We start from the raw sequence: 21628 nt of genomic DNA, 5'->3' as shown, positions 1-21628 counted from the left end.
ATAAACAAAAGTGAAGTAAACAATAAAAATGAACAGTAAACATTAAACTCACAAAAGTTATAAAATAATAAAGACATTACAAATGCCATATTTTGTGCAAATAGTTAAAGTACAAAAGGGAGAATAAATTAACAAGGACACAAACCTTGCTGCTGTGATGGTACACTGTGGTATTACACCCAGTAGATATGGGAGTTTATCAAGATTGGGTTTGTTTTTTCAAATTGTTTGTGTATCTCTGTAATCTAAGGGAAATATGTGTCTCAAATATGGTAATAGATTTGTCAGGAGGTTAGGAAGTGCAGCTCAGTTTCCACCTCATTTTGTGGGCAGTGTGCACATATCCTGTCTTCTCTTGAGAGCCAGGTCTGCCTACGACAGCCTTTCTCAATAGCAAAGCTATGCTCACTGAGTCTGTCCATAGTCAAAGCGTACTTTAAGTTTGGGTCAGTCACAGTGGTCAGGTATTCTGCCATTGTGTACTCTCTGTTTAGGGACAAATAGCATTCTAGTTTGCACTGTTTTTTTGTAAATTCTTTCCAATGTGTCAAGTAATTATCTTTTAGTTTTCTCATGATTTGGTTGGGTCTAATTTTGTTGCTGTCCTGGGGGTCTGTTGGGTCTGTTTGTGTTTGCGAACAGAGCCCCAGGACGAGCTTGCTTAGGGGACTCTTCTCCAGGTTCATCTCTCTGGTGATGGTGATGGCTCTGTTATGGAAGGTTTGGGAATCACTTCCTTTTAGGTGGTTGTAGAATTTAAAATCTCTTTTCTGGATTTTGATAATTAGCATGTATCAGCCTAATACATTATTTGGTGTTTTACGTTGTACACAGAGGATATTTGTGGAGAATACTGCATGCAGTCTCAATTTGCTATTTGTCCCATTTTGTGAATTATTGGTTGGTGAGTGGACCCCAGACCTCACAACCATAAAGGGCAATGGGTTCTATAACTGATTCAAGTATTTTTATCCAGATCCTAATTGGTATGTCTCTCTCTCTTTCTCTCTAATGCCAAACTGCTTTGCACGGCAATTATCTCTGTCCTCATTTCGTCTCTCTCATCAGTCCCAGAGGATAATGAAAGTCATACATCATCTTCATGTTAATTACCCAGCTCAGTTGCAGATAGGCTTTGTAACCATGAGAAGGCTCTGTAGCCCTGATATTTATTGCTCTTCCAATAAGCAGGTAAAAAAATAGTCCCTTGAAAGGTTGCCTGTACCCCTTTGCCTCACATCCTTGACATACCTTTCTCGCAAATGTACAAGTCAAAGGGGAAATGTTTTCATTCCACATAAATCATTAGTCCTTGAGAAGTTGCTGTAACAAAATCTTTGCCCCGAGTGGCAGCACAGCCGGTCAGCTGAGTGTTGGAAACTTGAGAACATCAACATTTTGTGGGTCAGCCTGTCTGCGATAATTTACATGGGGATGGCTAATGGGGGGAACACAAGAGAAATACTGTACCAGGAAAGAGCAGAGCAGGAGAAAAATACTTTCCTGCTGATCCTAATTCAAATATATCAACGTTTGAAACTCGTATTGGCGGTCTGACTAAATTACTGGCTTTCATTGTGTCATTTAAATGATTATATAAAAAAATTACTTCAACTTTATTTAACTAGGCAAGTCAGTTAAGAACAAATTCTTATTTACAATAATGTCCTACCCCGGCCAAACCCGGACGACGCTTGGCCAATTGTGTGCCGCCCTATGGGACTCCCAATCACGTCCGGACATAATACAGCCTGAATTCGAACCAGGGACTGTGGGGATACCTCTTGCACTGAGATGCAGTGCCTTTAGACCGCTGCGCCACTCGGGAGCCAGAGTTAGATGAAACATATACTTTATTATCCCAATTATTATTGGGCTTGAGACCAATGATTTCAAAATATATTATCAGTATAGCCATACCTTTGGGATAACTGACTTAAAATCCTCCAAGGAGAAAGATAATTATTATTATGTGTCCTGACATGACACACTCAATAAAAAGCGATCGCATTTCTCGCGACATTGAAAACATGATACTTAGTGTCTAATTAAGAAGGGCTATTTAGCTAATGCTGTCATACATGCAGGCTTGTTAGCCCTCGTGTTCGTGGAACTCTTTGATGTAAACTGTCTAATAAAGCCGCTCCCTCACAGAGTCACACGAGCTCCAATGCGAGGGGCTCGTCTCAAATGGAAATATTATCTGTCTCTACGACGCCTGAAGGATATCATTATTGCCCCAGCTCAGAGATATAGATTATAGAAATATCAACACCTCTCTGAAATTCAGAGTACAGAACATCCACTCACACTAATGACTTTATGTTTCATAGCTTATTCCTACAACTCATGGATCCCCCGCCTGCAAAGGGAAAAGGAAATATGCAGCAGAAGGAAAGAAGGAAAGAAATCACCTGTTTTACTTCACATGGTGTCTCAATAGAGTACAAATAGAGGGAGAGGGAATCTCTCGACCCTTCCATCCCTTCCCTCTTTCTCTCTCTCACTCTACTGTCATCCTCACCCCCATCTTAGTCTCCCTTCCTCTTCCCTTTCCTCCCTGGATGCTCTGCTGCATGGGTATTGTAGTCAGAACAGAGAGAGCGAGTGTAGCAGCCATAGAGAGCAGAGAGAGGAGACTAATTGTCAAGGTTATGGCTGTGAAGATGATTGATGGCAGGCTGGGCTGTTCTGTCAGCCTGTCAGGAGGCAGGAATGCTTAATGTTCTCATTATTGGTAACGCTGTTGTGTATATTTCTCTGTCAGCGCCGCCGAGCCATCTGAACTGCCAAAGCACTTCAAAGGCCTTCAGGTCATTCATCTCCCCTGACGCTCCCCTCTCACGCTCAGCCTTAGCAGAGTGCCAGTGATTTGTTATAACTTGACAGGTCGTCTGTAATGGTGGAGGAGGACGAGGAGGAGGAGGAGGAAGAGGGGGTGGGATTCCTTTTTGTCACTGTGTGAAAACATCAATGTTCCGGTAATAGGCTACAACTGTCAGCTGGGGCCGGCAGCACCCAGCACCTGACAGTTGTGTGGCCCTCGCTAATTTGCAGCCCCGGTGACTTGCACTCTCTCTCTGTCCCTCGCACTCTCTCTTTTTCTCTCCAAGTTTAGATTGTGGTTGTGGTGGTGTCACGTACAAACAGACCACCATCTGTTGTTTGGTGCCGGAGGACGGCAGAGGAGAAGAGAGATGGCTATGCTAATTGAAGACCTGTCCTCATCTCATATTAATCATCCCTGAAGAAACACACATATCTTATCTTCTGAAGTCAGGGCTGAGTGGGAGAGAAACAATGGAGGGAGGAAGAGACAGATGGTGCTGGAACACTGTCCAGAACAGAAAGAATGAGAGAGAGAGAGAGAGAGAGAGAGAGAGAGAGAGAGAGAGAGAGAGAGAGAGAGAGAGAGAGAGAGAGAGAGAGAGAGAGAGAGAGAGAGAGAGAGAGAGAGAGAGAGAGAGAGAGAGAGAGAGAGAGAGAGGAAGGAAAGGTGGGGAAAAGAAAGAAAGAGGAGTGGAGGGTTCGGATTCTTAATTTTTTACATTTATTTAACTAGGCAAGTCAGTTAAGAACAAATTCTTATTTACAATGATGGCCTACCAAATGGCAAAAGACCTCCTGCGGGGACCGAGAGAGACAACACTACATAAAGAGAGACATAAGACAACAACATAGCAAGGCAGCAACTCATGACAACACAGCATGGAAGCAACACAACATGACAACCACATGGTAACAACAAACCATGGTAGCAGCACAAAACATGATACAAACATTATTGAGCACAGACAACAGCACAAAGGGCAAGAAGGTAAAGACATCATACAAAGCATCATGCAAAGCAACCACAACTGTCAGTAAGAATGTCCATGATTGAAGAGATTGAGATAAAACTGTCTAGTTTGAGTGTTTGTTGAAGCTCGTTCCAGTCACTAGCTGCAGAGAACTGAAAAGAGAAGCGACCCAGGAATATGAGAGCTTTGGGGACATTTAACAGAATGTGACTGGCAGAACGAGTGTTGTATGTGGATGATGAGGGCTGCAGTAGATATCTCAGATAGGGGGGAGTGAGGCCTAAGATGGTTTTATAAATAAGCATCAACCAGTGGTTCTTGCGACAGGTATACAGAGATGACCAGTTTACAGGGGAGTATAGAGTGCAGTGATGTGTCCCTATAAGGAGCATTGGTGGCAAATCTGAGGCCGAATGGTAAAGAACATCTAGCGAGAGCACCCTTACCTGTCGATCTATAAATTACATCTCCATAATCTAGCCTGGGTAGGATGGTCATCTGAATCAGGGTTAGTTTGGCAGCTGGGGTGAAAGAGGTGCGATTACGATAGAGGAAACCAAGTGTAGATTTAACTTTAGCCTGCAGCTTTGATATGTGCTGAGAGAGGACAGTGTACTGTCTAGCCATACTCCCAAGTACTTGTATGAGGTGACTACCTCAAGCTCTTAACCCTCAGAGCAAGTAATCACACCTGTGGGGAGTGTGGCATTCTTCTTACCAAACTACATGACCTTTGTTTTGGAGGTGTTCAGAACAAGGTTACAGGTGGACACAAAAAAAGATTTGTTGTAGAGCATTTAACACAAAATCTGGAGAGGGGCCAGCTGAGTATAAGACTGTATCATCTGCATATAAATGGATGAGAGAGCTTCCTATAGCCAGAGCTATGTTTCTGATGTAAATCCTCAGTTGCAAATGAGAACTTGTTCTCAACTAGCCTACCTGGTTAAATAAAGGTGAAATAAGAAAATATGAAAAAATAAAAAAAATTGAGAAGAGCGTGGGGCCTAGGATTGAGCCTTGGGTTACTCCCTTGGTGACAGGCAGTTGCTGAGAAAGCAGATTTTCTGACTTTATACACTGCACTCTTTGAGTGAGGTAGTTAGCAAACCAGGCCAAAGACCCATCAGAGACACCAATATTCCTTAGCTGGCCCACAAGAATGGAAACCTCCCCAGAAAGGAGAGACAGGTTAAAAAGTTTGGAGATAGGCTTGGCGATGATAGAGGCAGCAACATTAAAGAAGAAAGGGCTCAGATGTTTTTTTTGGGGTCAAGCTTCAGGAGCTCCTCCAGCACCTTGGACTCAGCGACTTCCCTGCAGGGAGAAAAGTTGTAGCGGGGCAGGGGAAAACGAGGGAGGAGCATCGGGGATTGTCGCATTAGAAGGGAGATAAGGAAATGTTGGATGGGTAAGGAGGCATGACTGAGTCAAATAGGAATCCTGACTTAAATAAGTGGTGAATAAAGAGCTCAGCCATGTCCTTCTTGTCAGTAACAACCACATCATCAACTTCAAAAGACATAGGCAGCTGTGAGGAGGAGGGTTCATTCTCCAGGTCTTTAACCGTTTTCCAGAACTTTTTGCGGTTAGACCCACAGAGAGAACTGCTCCTTAAAGTAACTAATGTTGGCCTTCCGGATAGCCTGAGTGCACTCTCATTTGCCTGAACGGGAGCCAGTCAGCCTGACTATGCCAAGCCTTTCGCCAATAGAGAGAGAAAGAGAGAGAGAGAGAGAGAGAGAGAGAGAGAGAGAGAGAGAGAGAGAGAGAGAGAGAGAGAGAGAGAGAGAGAGAGAGAGAGAGAGAGAGAGAGAGAGAGAGAGAGAGAGAGAGAGAGAGAGAGAGGAGGGGTGGGAGGGAGGGAGGGAGGGAGGGAGGGAGGGAGGGAGGGAGGGAGGGAGGGAGGGAGGGGGAGGAGGGGGTGGTAAGGGAGGGAGGGAGAAAGATAAAGGGGTGGGGTTTAAAGAAAAGGGAGGAAGAGAGAGTGACTTTCCTCAAGGGAAAAGAAAGAGTAGATACCTACTGAGTTTTGAAGGGAAATACTGATTTGATTTTATAAGAGAGTTATTATTATTTTGTAAAGAAAGACTTAGTAGAGACTGAAGCTACCGTCGCATCGCGGAGGTATTTGCTGTGGATATTGTAAGGACATCTGCATGGAACTGCTGTACTTCGCTGAGGAAATATTTACGAGTAGTAAGTAACTACAACAGTGGGGTGCTTCGAGACGCGTGCCAACGAGTTTAACCAAGCTTGCAAGTCATTTGGACATGGGTTGTGCATGACTCATTGGGGTTTATTATTTTTATTTATTTTGATGTGGTACATTGAAAATGTGAAAATATACATCTTGAACCTTATGTCTGTTGCCTTGGTGGAGTCATTTACTGTTTCAGTTTCATTTAAATGAATGGGAAAGCATATCATTATATAATAACAAAAATCTATCATTATTATTCTACCTTTATTTCAACAAGGGACACAGAATGAGACCAAGGTCTCTCTTACAGCTGGGCCCTGTGTATACATGTTTACACATACAGTTTAGGTACAATGATTAAAGAACTACACAAGACAAACAAAACCATCACAGATAACACAAAATAAAATATAAAATATAAAATACAGCAACAGATTTAATTTACACACAGGTTATTCTACTAACAGCACAAGAACTTGTATTACCTGAAACAGTTACAAACAATACAAACATAAAAATGCTCCAATAAATATTTAAAATGGGCAAGGGGGACAAGAGTCTTAAGTTTAGTCTGCAGGCTATTCCATAGGCAAGGAGCATAACAGGAAAAGGCAGCCAAACCCAACTCTGTGGAAACCACATGGGCCTCAAGTGTAATCCATGTTAGAGACCTGGTTGTAGGAATTCTAATTCTAATGTTGATGAGTGATGATAAATAAGAAGGTTGCTTATTCAGAAGTGCTTTATAGACAAACACGAGAGCATGTTGTTTTCATCTCACGGACAGCGAAGTCCAACCCACATTATGATATAAAACACAGCGGTGAGTTCTGTAACTAGCACCTGTAATAAACCTGAGTGCACAATGATAATTAGCATCCAGCCATTTAAGTGTTGATGCCGTAGCATGCATGTAGATAATATCTCCAAAATCTATAACAGACATAAAAGTAGCTTGCACAATTTGTCTTCTATTTGTAGAGGACAAGCATGTCCTGTTTCTATACAGGAAGCCGTTTACAAAGTTCATCAATATGCATTTTAAAAGACAGTTCATCATCCAACCATAACACTAGGTATTTATATGCAGAGACCTGATTAATTCAAGAACCATCTAAACTCTTAAGTGCAAGTGTATTTTCAACCAACTAATAATCATTCGATATGGATTTGATACCCCAGTTGTCATCACCCTAGAGAGTTAACAATAGGGATTCCTTTTGGAGATGGCCTTCTCACCTAATATTCCATGCTGTGCAGATATTAGTAAGTAAGGTAATATCGTGAGAGTCAAATTCAAGCCTGGTGAGAGGGTTAGAGTTGGATAAATGTAGATCAACTTGATTTTTTTATATACAACATAATAACCTCAACATTAAAACCTTCACTCCAAATCATAATTCCATACCCAAAGCCTTGATTTTGGACAAAATGACCTGAATGGACAATTACTTCCAAGGACAAACAAGAAAACACTTCTAACAAACCAAAACCTGCAAAAAACACAGAGAAACCAGGAAATACCATCCAACACAAACTGAGTGAGTAATATTCATTATGAAGCTCCTTCTAAAGCCAAAAAGTGAAAGAGAATGATCACTAGGTCATTTTAATATATAAAGCTAAGTAAATAAGTAAACTAAGATACCAAGCTGCTAGGACAGAACAGACCTGGTGGCACCTTCAATTTGCACTGAAGTATGAAGTCAGAGGTGTGAAAACTCTTGAGCCCAACCACGGCAGGAGAGTTTCCCAGCCCCCCTCCACCCAAACGCAGAGGCCTTTGAAGCCCCAATGGCTTTTCCCTGTCCAGAGATCATTACAATACAGTACCCCTGGATATGAAAAATAACCCTGTCCAGAGGTCATTACAATACAGTACACCTGGATATTAAAAATAACCCTGTCCAGAGGTCATTACAATACAGTACCCCTGGATATTAAAAATAACCCTGTCCAGAGGTCATTACAATACAGTACCTCTGGATATGAAAAATAACCCTGTCCAGAGATCATTACAATACAGTACCCCTGGATATGAAAAATAACCCTGTCCAGAGGTCATTACAATACAGTACACCTGGATATTAAAAATAACCCTGTCCAGAGGTCATTACAATACAGTACCCCTGGATATTAAAAATAACCCTGTCCAGAGGTCATTACAATACAGTACCTCTGGATATGAAAAATAACCCTGTCCAGAGGTCATTACAATACAGTACCCCATGGATATTAAAAATAACCCTGTCCAGAGGACATTACAATACAGTACACCTGGATATTAAAAATAACCCTGTCCAGAGGTCATTACAATACAGTACCCCTGGATATGAAAAATAACCCTGTCCAGAGATCATTACAATACAGTACCCCTGGATATGAAAAATAACCCTGTCCAGAGATCATTACAATACAGTACCCCATGGATATTAAAAATAACCCTGTCCAGAGGTCATTACAATACAGTGCCACATGGATATTAAAAATAACCCTGTCCAGAGGTCATTACAATACAGTACCACATGGATATTAAAAATAACCCTGTCCAGAGGTCATTACAATACAGTACTCCTGGATATGAAAAATAACCCTGTCCAGAGATCATTACAATACAGTACCCCATGGATATGAAAAATAACCCTGTCCAGAGGTCATTACAATACAGTACCCCTGGATATGAAAAATAACCCTGTCCAGAGATCATTACAATACAGTACCACATGGATATTAAAAATAACCCTGTCCAGAGGTCATTACAATACAGTACCACATGGATATTAAAAATAACCCTGTCCAGAGGTCATTACAATACAGTACCACATGGATATTAAAAATAACCCTGTCCAGAGATCATTACAATACAGTACCACATGGATATTAAAAATAACCCTGTCCAGAGGTCATTACAATACAGTACCACATGGATATTAAAAATAACCCTGTCCAGAGGTCATTACAATACAGTACCCCTGGATATGAAAAATAACCCTGTCCAGAGATCATTACAATACAGTACCCCATGGATATTAAAAATAACCCTGTCCAGAGGTCATTACAATACAGTACCACATGGATATTAAAAATAACCCTGTCCAGAGGTCATTACAATACAGTACCCCTGGATATGAAAAATAACCCTGTCCAGAGATCATTACAATACAGTACCACATGGATATGAAAAATAACCCTGTCCAGAGGTCATTACAATACAGTACCACGTGGATATGAAAAATAACCCTGTCCAGAGATCATTACAATACAGTACCCCATGGATATTAAAAATAACCCTGTCCAGAGGTCATTACAATACAGTACCCCATGGATATTAAAAATAACCCTGTCCAGAGATCATTACAATACAGTACCCCATGGATATTAAAAATAACCCTGTCCATAGATCACTACAATACCACATGGATATTAAAAATAACCCTGTCCATAGATCACTACAGTACCACATGGATATTAAAAATAACCCTGTCCATAGATCACTACAGTACCACATGGATATTAAAAATAACCCTGTGCATAGATCACTACAGTACCCCATGGATATTAAAAATAACCCTGTCCATAGATCACTACAGTACCACATGGATATTAAAAATAACCCTGTCCAGAGATCATTACAATACAGTACCCCATGGATATTAAAAATAACCCTGTCCAGAGGTCATTACAATACAGTACCCCATGGATATTAAAAATAACCCTGTCCAGAGGTCATTACAATACAGTACCCCATGGATATTAAAAATAACCCTGTCCAGAGATCATTACAATACAGTACCCCATGGATATTAAAAATAACCCTGCAAGGAATAAGTCCTCAAGGACAATCCAGAGACACTATTTGCTGACTGCTACAAAGAGGGGGATGTAATCGACTTAATTTCACACACAGACCATCCCCTGGAATGGTACAGTGCTATACAACAACCTCTGTCAGCATGTACAAGTTTGATACAGTAATGATGCAGGGAATCGTCATGCAGTTCCAGCAGGACTTTTACGGGATCAAAGAGAGAGAACAACATGGTTTAAGCTCTCACTCTGTGATGACTCCTCCATCTGGAGTGAGTCTGATCACACCTCTTCAAACTGTCATGCAGACGAGAACAGTCACTCCCCCAGTGCTGAACACACCCAGGTCCCACAACTGCACTGCTCCTCCATCATTTGAGAGGGATAAATTCACAGAGCTGGAGAGAGACATGGTGGATGGACGGCTGTCTAAGAAAGCTGGCTCCTCTACGGACTGAAGTGAGAGAACTTAAAGAGGCACATATGGCCCTGAAAGATGAGGTCAGAAAGCTGAGGTGTGACAGAGAGTAGGACACTCCCTCAGACAAACCAACATAACTTCCCACCTCAGACCTGGACCACAACCTCAACACCACAATGGGACAGACAGCACATGACCCCCCCCAACCTAACAGACCCCACCCACTCCTAAAACCCCTCATGTCAGCTCCCCCGATAGCCTTCCTGACAACCCTCCACACATCCACTGAGGACACACAAAAGCCAGAGATTGTGCTCCTCATGGACTCAAATGGCAAATACATTCAAGAAGATAAACCCAAACACTAGGCATGCCCTGGAGCTGTTTTCAGAGGACAGACAAGGGTCCCCAGCCACATCATAATTCACAAGGCACAAAGACCTGAGGGCCCAGCAGGAAAGGGTGGCAATAGCACTCAAGGGAGCGATTGAAAAAGCTTCTTCCACTTCCCCCAACGCACAAGTGGTTATCTCCACCCTACAACCACAAAAATACGTTCACCCCGCCACCATACAGCGGGTGAATGCAAGCATTTCACAAGATTGTGCCTCAAAACCTAATGTATACCTGGCCCACCACTCCACCCTGGACTTGAACAGCCTTTACGACCAAGTCCAACCTCTACAAGGCAGCAATCCCAGCTTTTGCCAGGACCCTGAAGGACGTCAACCTCAAACGCAGCCCCACCACCTCACACAGGAGCAATAGTGTAACGGACACCCCGCCGTGACCAGCGAGACACCCTCCCAGACCTGCAAGACCCCCTCCCGAAGGACCTGCACCGAGAGAACCCACACCAAGAGGACCTACACCCAGACCACAGCATCACCAGCCACACCCCAACCAGCTAAGACCACCCCAAGCAAACCCTGTCCAAACCCTATATAGCCCCCCATATCAAACCAATGCCCCTTCTGCCTACTCCATACCCCCGCCCCGGGACACATGCCCAGGCCGTGCACAGAGCAACAGGCCCATCTCCCACTATTACACCCGCCCAAGCCCCATGTATCAGATGCTCAACATGCTCTGCTCACACCTACTGTGATGGTCCGGGCCTAAACAACACAAAAACAACATTAGACGCTATGGAACACAAAGCTTTTACTGTCTCGTCCTGGAATATACAAGGTCAGAGGTCATCTGCCTTTGGCCTAAAGAACAGGAACCCATAATTCATCAAAGAAATTGGAAATACAGACATTGTCAACCTACAACAAACATGGTATAAAGGTGACGGACCCACTGGTTGCCCTCTTTGTTACAGAGAGCTGGTAGTCCCATCCACCAAAATGCCAGGTGTGAAACAGGGAAGAGACTCATGGGGTATGCTAATTTGTTATAGAGCAGACCTAACCCACTCTATTAAATTAGTCAAAACAGGAACATTTTTCATCTGGCTAGAATTTAATAAGGAATTTCTCAACAGAGAAAAATGTCCTCATGTATATTTTAACAATGACAGCTTCTCCATCCTAGAGGGGGAGATCAACAATTTCCAGGCTCATGGACATGTAATAGTCTCAGGGACATGTACTAACCCGACACACTCAACACACAGGGGGACAAACATCTACCTCGAGGCGACAGCATTCCCTCCCCTATACGGACCCCTAGACACAACAACGATAACATAACCAACAAAAACAGGTCACAACTCCTGCAGCTCTGTCACACGCTGGGTATGTACATAATGGTAGGCTTCGAGGGGACTCCTATGGTAGTTACACCTATAGCTCATCTCTTGGAAGTAGTACTGTAGACTACTTTATTACTGACCTCAACCCAGACTCTCTTAGAGCGTTCACAGTCAGTCCACTGACATCCCTATTAGATCACAGAAAATCACAGTCTACTTGAACAGAGCTATGCTCAATCCTGAGGCATCAAAGCCAAATGAACTGAATAATATTAAGAAATGCTATCGATGGAAGGAAAATAGTGTAGAAATCTACCAAAAAACAATTAGGCAACAACAAATTCAATCCCTTCTAGACAATTTCCTGGACAAAATGTTTCACTGTAATAGTGAAGGTGTAAAAATTCAAGCAGACAACCTAAAACAATTAACAACAATGACAAATGGTTTGATGAAGGATGCAAAAACCTAAGAAAGAAATTGAGAAACCTATCCAACCAAAAAACAGAGAAAACCTCAGCCTACGCCTTCACTATGGTGAATCACTAAAACAATACAGAAATACACTACGGAAAAAGAAGGAACAGCACGTCAGAAATCAGCTCAATGTTATTGAAGAATCCATAAAATCTAACCATTGGAAAACTCAAAACAAACAACAACAGGAAGAGATGAGATTGAGATGGTGCCGGGAGAAATGGCATCCGTTTAACGGGCGACTAACTATTTGTGCTACTATGTGCTTTTTCGCGTTATGTGTAACTTATTTTGTTCATAATGTTTCTGCCACCGTATCTTACAGCAAAAAAGAGCTTCTGAATATCAGGACAGAGATCACTCACCTCGGATTAGACAAAGATATTTTCTTCAACAAGCAGGATGCACAGGATGTACTTCAGACACCTGACAAGGCCGAAATTCCCGTCATTGGCAAGAGATAGAGATGCAGGTATAGAGGACACAGGGCAAGGTGCCTCATAAGGATCCACTGTCGGCGAGAGGGAAATCTGCCCTTATCGTCAATATTAATTGCCAATTGTACAATCATTGGACAATAAATTAGACAAGGTACAATCACGAATATCCTACCAACGGGACATCAAAAACTATAACATCTTATGTTTCACCGAATCGTGGCTGAATGACGACATGGAAAACATTCAGCTAGCAGGAAATATGCTGCACTGGCTAGAGAGAACAGCACACTCCAGTAAGACGAGGGGGGGGACTGTGTATACGTGTAAACAACAGCTGGTGCACAAAATCTAAGGAAGTCTCTTTTCATCTATTTTCTATGTGTTGGCCAGGTATGGTTCTCAATCAAGTGGTGTTGGGGGAAAAACATACGACATTATAAAAGCCATGTACACAAACAACAAGTGTATGGTTAAAATTGGCAAAAAACACATTTCTTTCCAAAGGGCCGGGGGGTGAGACAGGGATGAAGCTTAAGCCCCACCCTCTTCAACATATATGTCAACGAATTGGCGAGGGCACTAGAACAGTCTAGAGCACCCGGCCTCACCCCACTAGAATCTGAAGTCAAATGTCTATTGTTTGCTGATGATCTGGTGCTTCTGTCACCAACCAAGGAGGATCTACAGCAGCACCTAGATCTTCTGCACAGATTCTGTCAGACTTGGGCCCTGACAGTAAATCTCAGTAAGACAAAAATAATGGTGTTCCAAAAAAATCCAGTTGCCAGGACCACAAATACAAATTGCCCTAGAGAACACTAGAAACTATACATACAGTGGCAAAAAAAAGTGTGTGAACCCTTTGGAATGACTTGGATTTCTGCATAAATTGGTCATCAAATTTGATCTAATCTTCATCTAAGTCACAACAATAGATAAACATAGTGTGCTTAAACACAAATTATTGTATTTTTCTTGTCTATATTGAATACACCATTTAAACATTCACAGTATAGGTTGGAAAAAGTATGTGAAGCCCTAGGCTGATGACTTCTCCAAACGCTAATTGAAGTCAGGAGTCAGCTAACCTGGAGTCCAATCAATGAGACGGTTGGACGTTGGTAAGAGCTGCCCTGCCCTATAAAAAACACTCACAAAATTTGAATTTGCTATTCATATGAAGCATTGCCTGATGTAAACTATGCCTCGAACAAAATAGATCTCAGAAGACCTAAGATTAAGAATTGTTCACTAACATAAACCTGGAAAGGGTTACAAAAGTATATCTAAAAGCCTTGATGTTCATATGTCCATGGTAAGATAACTTTTCTATAAATGGAGAAAGGTCAGCACTGTTGCTACTCTCCCTAGGAGTGGCAGGCCTCAAAGATGACTGCAAGAGTACAGAGCAGAATTCTCAATGAGGTTAAGAAGAATCCTACAGTATCAGCTAAAGACTTACAGAAATCTCTGGAACATGCTAACATCTCTGTTGACGAGTCTACAATACGTAAAACACTAAACAAGATGGTGTTCATGGGAGGACATCATGGAAGAAGCCACTGCTGTCCAAAAAAAACATTGCTGCACATCTGAAGTTTCCAAAAGTGCACCTGGATATTCCACAGTGCTACTGACAAAATATTCTGTGGACAGATGAAACTACAGTTGAGTTGTTTGGAAGGAACACAACACTATGTGTGGAGAAAAAAAAGGCACAGCACACCAACATCAAAACCTCATCCCAACTGTAAAGTACGGTGGAGGGAGCATCATGGTTTGGGGCTGCTCCTCCTGCTTCAGGGCCTGGACAGCTTGCTATCATCGACAGAAAAATTAATTCCCAAGTTTATCAAGACATTTTTCATAAGAATGTTACACTATCTATCTGCCAATTGAAGCTCAACAGAAGTTGGGTGATGCAACAGGACAACGACCCAAAACACAGAAGTAAATCAATAACAGAATGGCTTCAACAGAAGAAAATATGCCTTCTGGAGTGGCCCAGTCGGTCCTGACCTCAACCCGCTTGAGATGGTGTGGCATGACCTCAAGAGAGCAGTTCACACCAGACATTCCAAGAATACTGCTGAACTGAAACAGTTTTGTAAAGAGGAATGGTCCAAAATTCCTCCTGACCGTTGTGGAGGTCTGATCCGCAACTACAGAAAACGTTTGGTTGAGGTTACTGCTGCCAAAGGAGGGTCAACCAGTTATTAAATCCAAGGGTTCAAATACTTTTTCCAGCCTGCACTGTGAGTGTTTACACGGTGTGTTCAATAAAGACATGAACATGTATCATTGTTTGAGTGTTATTAGTTTAAGCAGACTGTATTTGTCTATTGTTGTGACCAAGATGAAGATCAGATAAGGTTTTATGACCGACTTGTGCAGAAATCCAGGTATTTCCAATTGGTTGATACTTTTTCTTGCCACTGCACCTCAGCCTAAACATCAGCACCTTAGGTAACTTCCACAAAGCTGTGAACGATCTGAGAGACAAGGCAAGAAGGAGTTCTTGTTCTCAACTAGCCTACCTGGTTAAATAAAGGTGAAAAAAGGGCCTTCTATGCCATCAAATGAAACATCAAATTCGACATACCAATTAGGATCTGGCTAAAAACACTTGAATAAGTTTCAGAACCCATTGCCGTTTATGGTTGTGAGGTCTGGGGTCCACTCACCAACCAAGAATTCACAAAATGGGACAAATACCAAATTGAGACACTGCATGCCGAATTCTGCAATGTTAGGAATTAGGCCGATACCCGTTAACTTTCAAAATCCAGAAAAGACACATTAAATTCTACAACCAGCTAAAAGGAAGTGATTCCCAAACTTTCCTTAACAGAGCCATCACCTACGGAGAAATTAATCTGGAGAAAAGCCCCATAAACAAGCTGGTCCTGGGGCTCTGTTCACAAAGAGACCCCACAGAGCCCCAGGACAGCAACACAATTAGACCCAACGAAATCATGAGAAAACTAAAAGATAATTACTTGACATATTGGAAAGAATTTACAAAAAAACAGTGAAAACTAGAATGCTATTTGGCCCTAAACAGAGAGTACAAAGTGGCAGAATACCTGACCACTGTGACTGACCCAAAATGAAGGAAAGCTTTGACTATGGACAGACTCAGTGAGCATAGCTTTGCTATTGAGAAAAGCAGCCGAAGGCAGACCTGGCTCTCAAGAGAAGACAGGATATGTGCACACTGCCCACAAAATGAGGTGGAAACTGAGATGCACTTCTATCCTCCTGCCAAATGAGAGACACATATTTCCCTCAGATGACACAGACCCACAAAAAACATTTTTTTATACATTATTTTTGACATTTTGATAAAATCCCATATCTATTGGGTGAAATTTTTTATTGTTTATTTCACTTTTGTTTATTATCTATTTCACTTGCTTTGGCTATGCAAACATACAGTTGAAGTCAAAAGTTTACATACACCTTAGCCAAATACATTTAAACTCAGTTTTTCACAATTCCTCACATTTAATCCTAGTAAAAATCCCCTGTTTTAGGTCAGTTAGGATCAACACTTTATTTTAAGAATGTGAATTGTCAGCATAACAGTATAGAGAATGATTTATTTCAGCTTTTATTTCCTTCATCACATATCCAGTGGGTCAGAAGTTTACATACACTCAATTAGTATTTGGTAGCATTTCCTTTAAATTGTTTAACTTGGGTTAACGTTTTGGGTAGCCTTACACAAGCTTCCCACAATAAGTTGGGTGAATCTTGGTCCCATGGTGTTTATACTTGTGTACTATTGTTTGTACAGATGAACGTGGTAAGTTCAGGTGTTTGGAATTTGCTCCCAAGGATGAACCAGACTTGTGGAGGTCTACAATATTTTTTTCATGTTCCAAACTGAGATCAGAAGAAAAGGATTAAACAGCACATTTGTCTTGAAGAAAAAGGTATTTGCTGCACAGTGCAGATGGGCATTTCGAGCACTGAAAAATATTAATGTGAAATTCCTTAGACCAAGTCATGAGTAGTAGATTTTACTGTCGTTTTAACCAGATGGTGAGTTTGATTCCCCTTGCTCCCTTATATGAATAAATACTACACTGTTATATTTGACTTTGGTAAGTGAAATGTCTATCACGCCTAATGGGCTACCAGCCAGCCAGGCCAACGTTAACACTCTGCAACTCTCTCCCCTATATCTACTTTCTGTTCATGCTTTTATACTTCTGTAGACCACTGTTTCCTCGTTCTATTACTTACACAGTTGTCGCCCGCTTGCTAAATATCTTCACAGGGAAAATAGAAGGAGGAGATGGAGAACCAACTTGTGTCTACTGCCATGTCCTCTTATAGGTCAGGACCATAACTCTGGACCTAAACAAGTCACCTGGGGGTATGAATGGACTGCAACTCAATTGTAACATGATTAACATGACTGCATACACAGAAGTATGCACACAAACAGGGACCGACACGTACACACACATACACACACAGTAGACCTATGTTAGCTTACTGTAGTTACAGGAAGGGGTGATAGGAGAAGGGTGGGTGTCTGGGTGGGGGGTTCATCACACCCCTCACATGGCCCAGGGAAAGGGATGGACACACAGTATCACACACACAGTGTCTCACACACTCACACAGTGTCACACATACACAGTGTCACACATACACAGTGTCACACATACACAGTGTCACACACACACAGTGTCACACACAGACAGTGTCACACATACAGAGTGTCACACACACACAGTGTCACACACAGAGTGTCACACACACAGTGTCACACATAGACAGTGTCACACATAGACAGTGTCACACACACACAGTGTCACACACATAGTGGCACACACTCAGTGTCACACACATAGTCTCACACACACACACACACACACACACACACACACACACACACACACACACACACACACACACACACACACACACACACACACACACACACACACACACACACACACACACACACACACACACACACACACACAGTGTCACACACACAGTGTCACACACACACACACATTGTCATACAACCACAGTGTCACATACACACAGTGTGTCACACACACTCACACACACACACAGACAGTGTCACACACACACAGGAGTCTCATCTCTAGCACGTTTTTCACTAAGCCCGAATTAGGTTACAATACATGATTGAATCCATATTACTAACTTCTACAACTTACACACATTGGAAAAATGACTTGCTAGAGACTTGTTTGCCCAACAGTCCTTGCATTCATTATTAGGAGTAAATATATTGTATATATTCTTTCAACAGGGGAGTAAAGAAAAGGAAATGCTATTTTATAATTTCCTTGAATGGGGCTTATCTAACAAATCTTTCCAATAGTAGTAAGAATAGTTTTTCCTTTGAGATTTTATTCACGGTCTGTGTGCTTTATTCATATCAACAACAGTTTTTCTCATCATGAATTTCAGCATCGCATGGAAATTCTCTGTACCAATGTCGAAAACCTGATCCTTCATCCTCTGCTCCATCAGTTTTAGTTAGCCGAGTTCTATCCCACGCGTGAAAACTTTTGAGACAAGTCTATGGATGGCTGTGTAGTTCATCTTGGCTGTCTGGCCCTCTGAAGGAGAGCTAGGGAGGAGACGTTGTCATGCCTTGGCCAACTCTTTGTATATTTTACAGCTTAAGGTAAACCCAGAGTAATGCTCTCCGCTCCCTGGCCAAAACTCCTAGAGACGCAGTCCTCCTGCCTAAGAGTTGGAAAGAACAATATCTGTAGTTTGGCTCTGCCAATGCCCCCTTTCGTTAGCGTCTAAAATGCAAACTTGGAACATAAACAATCATAAAAAAGGGGAAAAGACCAAGAGGGAGCAGAAAAAAACTCGCTAGCCAGAAAAAACTTTATTCACCAAACAACAGCCCCCCTGAATTCTCTTGGACAGCGGCGCCAACCCACAGAACATGAACAGAGGGAGACAGAGAGAGCACAATGCCAATATGTCACACGCCAAATAGTTTTAAAATTAGGCCCTGAAAACGCCTGTTGGAGACGACATCCATCACACTCAACACTGGTCTGTTTCTTGCAACACTGGCAGTAAGAGCTTCCACATTCCCGGTGTAGCTGGGGAGAAACAGAGAAACAGAGCTTATCACCACTGGTCTACTTGTCTTTAATCAGCCTGCAGCTAATTACCAGTCTTTCACACAGCCTGGCAGCAAGTAATTCATCATACAGGGGAACTGGGGAGGACTGGGAGAACTCAACTACTAAGGTCCAACCTATAACAGCCCAGCCCTCAGTAGGCTAGCTCAGCCTAGTCTAAATCAAATACAATCAAATGTTATTTGTCACATGCTTCATAGAAAAACAGGTGAATAGCAACAGTGAAATGCTTACTTAAGGGTCTTTTTCCAACAATGCACAGTTAAAGATAAAGATGTCTTTTTTTATGTGAAGAAAATAGAAATAGTGACACAAAGGAAAAACACTGAGTGAATAACAATAACAAGTAAAACATAAGATGGCTATATACAGGGAGTACCATTACTGAGTCAATGTGCAGGGGTACCATGTAATTGAGGCAGATATCTACATATAGGTAGCGGTAAAGTAGATAAAAGACTGAGCAGTAGCAGCAGCGCCTGTGTGTCAAGAATAGTAAACAAACAAAAAATTGACCAACTGGGGACATTTTGTTGGTCCCCACAAGGTCAAATGCTGTTTGTAGGGGGTTTAGGGTCAGGTAATAATTCATGTTAGGTTTAGAATTAGGTTTATGGTTAGGGTTAGGAGCGCCGGTTAGGGTTATGGCTAGGTTTTGGGGTTAAGGTTAGATTTAGGGTTAAGATTAGGGTTAGGGTACAGGTTAAGGTTAGTATTACGGTTAGGGAAAATAGGATTTTGAATGGGACTGAATTGTATGTCCCCACAGGGTTAGCTGCGCAAGACTGTGTGTGTGTGTGTCGGGGTATCCGGTGTCAGTGTAAGTATGTGTGAGTTTGTGGGTAGAGTCCAGTATGTCTGCATAGAGTCAGTGCAAGAGAGTTAGTTCAAAAAGGATCAATGCCCGTAGTCCAGATAGCCATTTGATGACCTATTTAGCAGTCTTGTTTAGTAGTCTTATGGCTTGGGCGTAGATGCTGTTCAGGGTCCTGTTGGTTCCACACTTGGTGCACTGGTACCGATTGCTGTGTGGTAGCAGAGAGAACTCTCTATGGCTAGGGTGTCTGGAGTCTTTGAAAATTATTGGGCCTTCCTCTGACACCGCCTGGTATAGAGGTCCTGGATGGCAGGGAGTTCGGTCCCAGTGATGTAATGGGTCAAACTCATCACCCTCTGTAGCGCCTTGCAGTTGGATGCCTTGCAGTTGCCGTACCAAGTGGTGATGCAGACAGTCAAGATGCTCTCAATGGTGCAGCTGTAGAACTTTTTGAGGAGCTGAGGGCCCACATCAAATCTTTTCAGCCTCCTGAGGGGGAATAGGCGCTGTCGTGCCCTCTTTACAACTGTGTGGGTGTGTGTGGACCATGTTAATTGCTTAGCGATGTGGACACTGAGGAACTTGAAGCTCTCAACCCTCTCCACTACAGCACTGTAGGTAAACCCAGCCGAGGAACCTGAAACTCTCAACCCTCTCCACTACAGCACTGTAGGTAAACCCAGCCGAGGAACCTGAAGCTCTCAACCCTCTCCACTACAGCACTGTAGGTAAACCCAGCCGAGGAACCTGAAGCTCTCAACCCTCTCCACTACAGCACTGTAGGTAAACCCAGCCGAGGAACCTGAAGCTCTCAACCCGCTCCACTACAGCACTGTAGGTAAACCCAGCCGAGGAACCTGAAACTCTCAACCCTCTCCACTACAGCACTGTAGGTAAACCCAGCCGAGGAACCTGAAGCTCTCAACCCTCTCCACTACAGCACTGTAGGTAAACCCAGCCGAGGAACCTGAAACTCTCAACCCTCTCCACTACAGCACTGTAGGTAAACCCAGCCGAGGAACCTGAAACTCTCAACCCTCTCCACTACAGCACTGTAGGTAAACCCAGCCGAGGAACCTGAAACTCTCAACCCTCTCCACTACAGCACTGTAGGTAAACCCAGCCGAGGAACCTGAAACTCTCAACCCGCTCCACTACAGCACTGTAGGTAAGCCCAGCCGAGGAACCTGAAACTCTCAACCCTCTCCACTACAGCACTGTAGGTAAACCCAGCCGAGGAACCTGAAACTCTCAACCCTCTCCACTACAGCACTGTAGGTAAACCCAGCCGAGGAACCTGAAACTCTCAACCCGCTCCACTACAGCACTGTAGGTAAACCCAGCCGAGGAACCTGAAACTCTCAACCCGCTCCACTACAGCACTGTAGGTAAGCCCAGCCCACAAAACAGGAGTAGGGGTTTCCATGATGGGTCCCTCCCTCCCTCCGCTTTCATTTTCATTCTCTCTCCCTCTCATCTCACGGCCGGCGGCGGCGGCCATCACGGTGTTAATTACAGGCCTCATCCTGGATGCCTAAACAAAGGCCCTTTGTTCTACTTCTTGTCCCCCCCCACCCGCCTCGCTTGGCCGCCTGACAAAAGATGACTTCACCGCCTCATAAACAAAGCTCTCACACACACACACACACACACACACACACATTGATAATGTGTTTGTCTGACTGTGCATGGGTCATGCTAAACGGTATATTTACATTTACATTTACATTTAAGTCATTTAGCAGACGCTCTTATCCAGAGCGACTTACAAATTGGTGCATTCACCTTATGACATCCAGTGGA

The sequence above is a fragment of the Oncorhynchus gorbuscha genome, linkage group LG08 (assembly GCF_021184085.1).
Source record: "Oncorhynchus gorbuscha isolate QuinsamMale2020 ecotype Even-year linkage group LG08, OgorEven_v1.0, whole genome shotgun sequence".
NCBI lineage: Eukaryota > Metazoa > Chordata > Actinopteri > Salmoniformes > Salmonidae > Oncorhynchus > Oncorhynchus gorbuscha.
The sequence above is the reverse complement of the archived record's forward strand: the minus strand, read 5'-3'. Positions refer to the sequence as shown.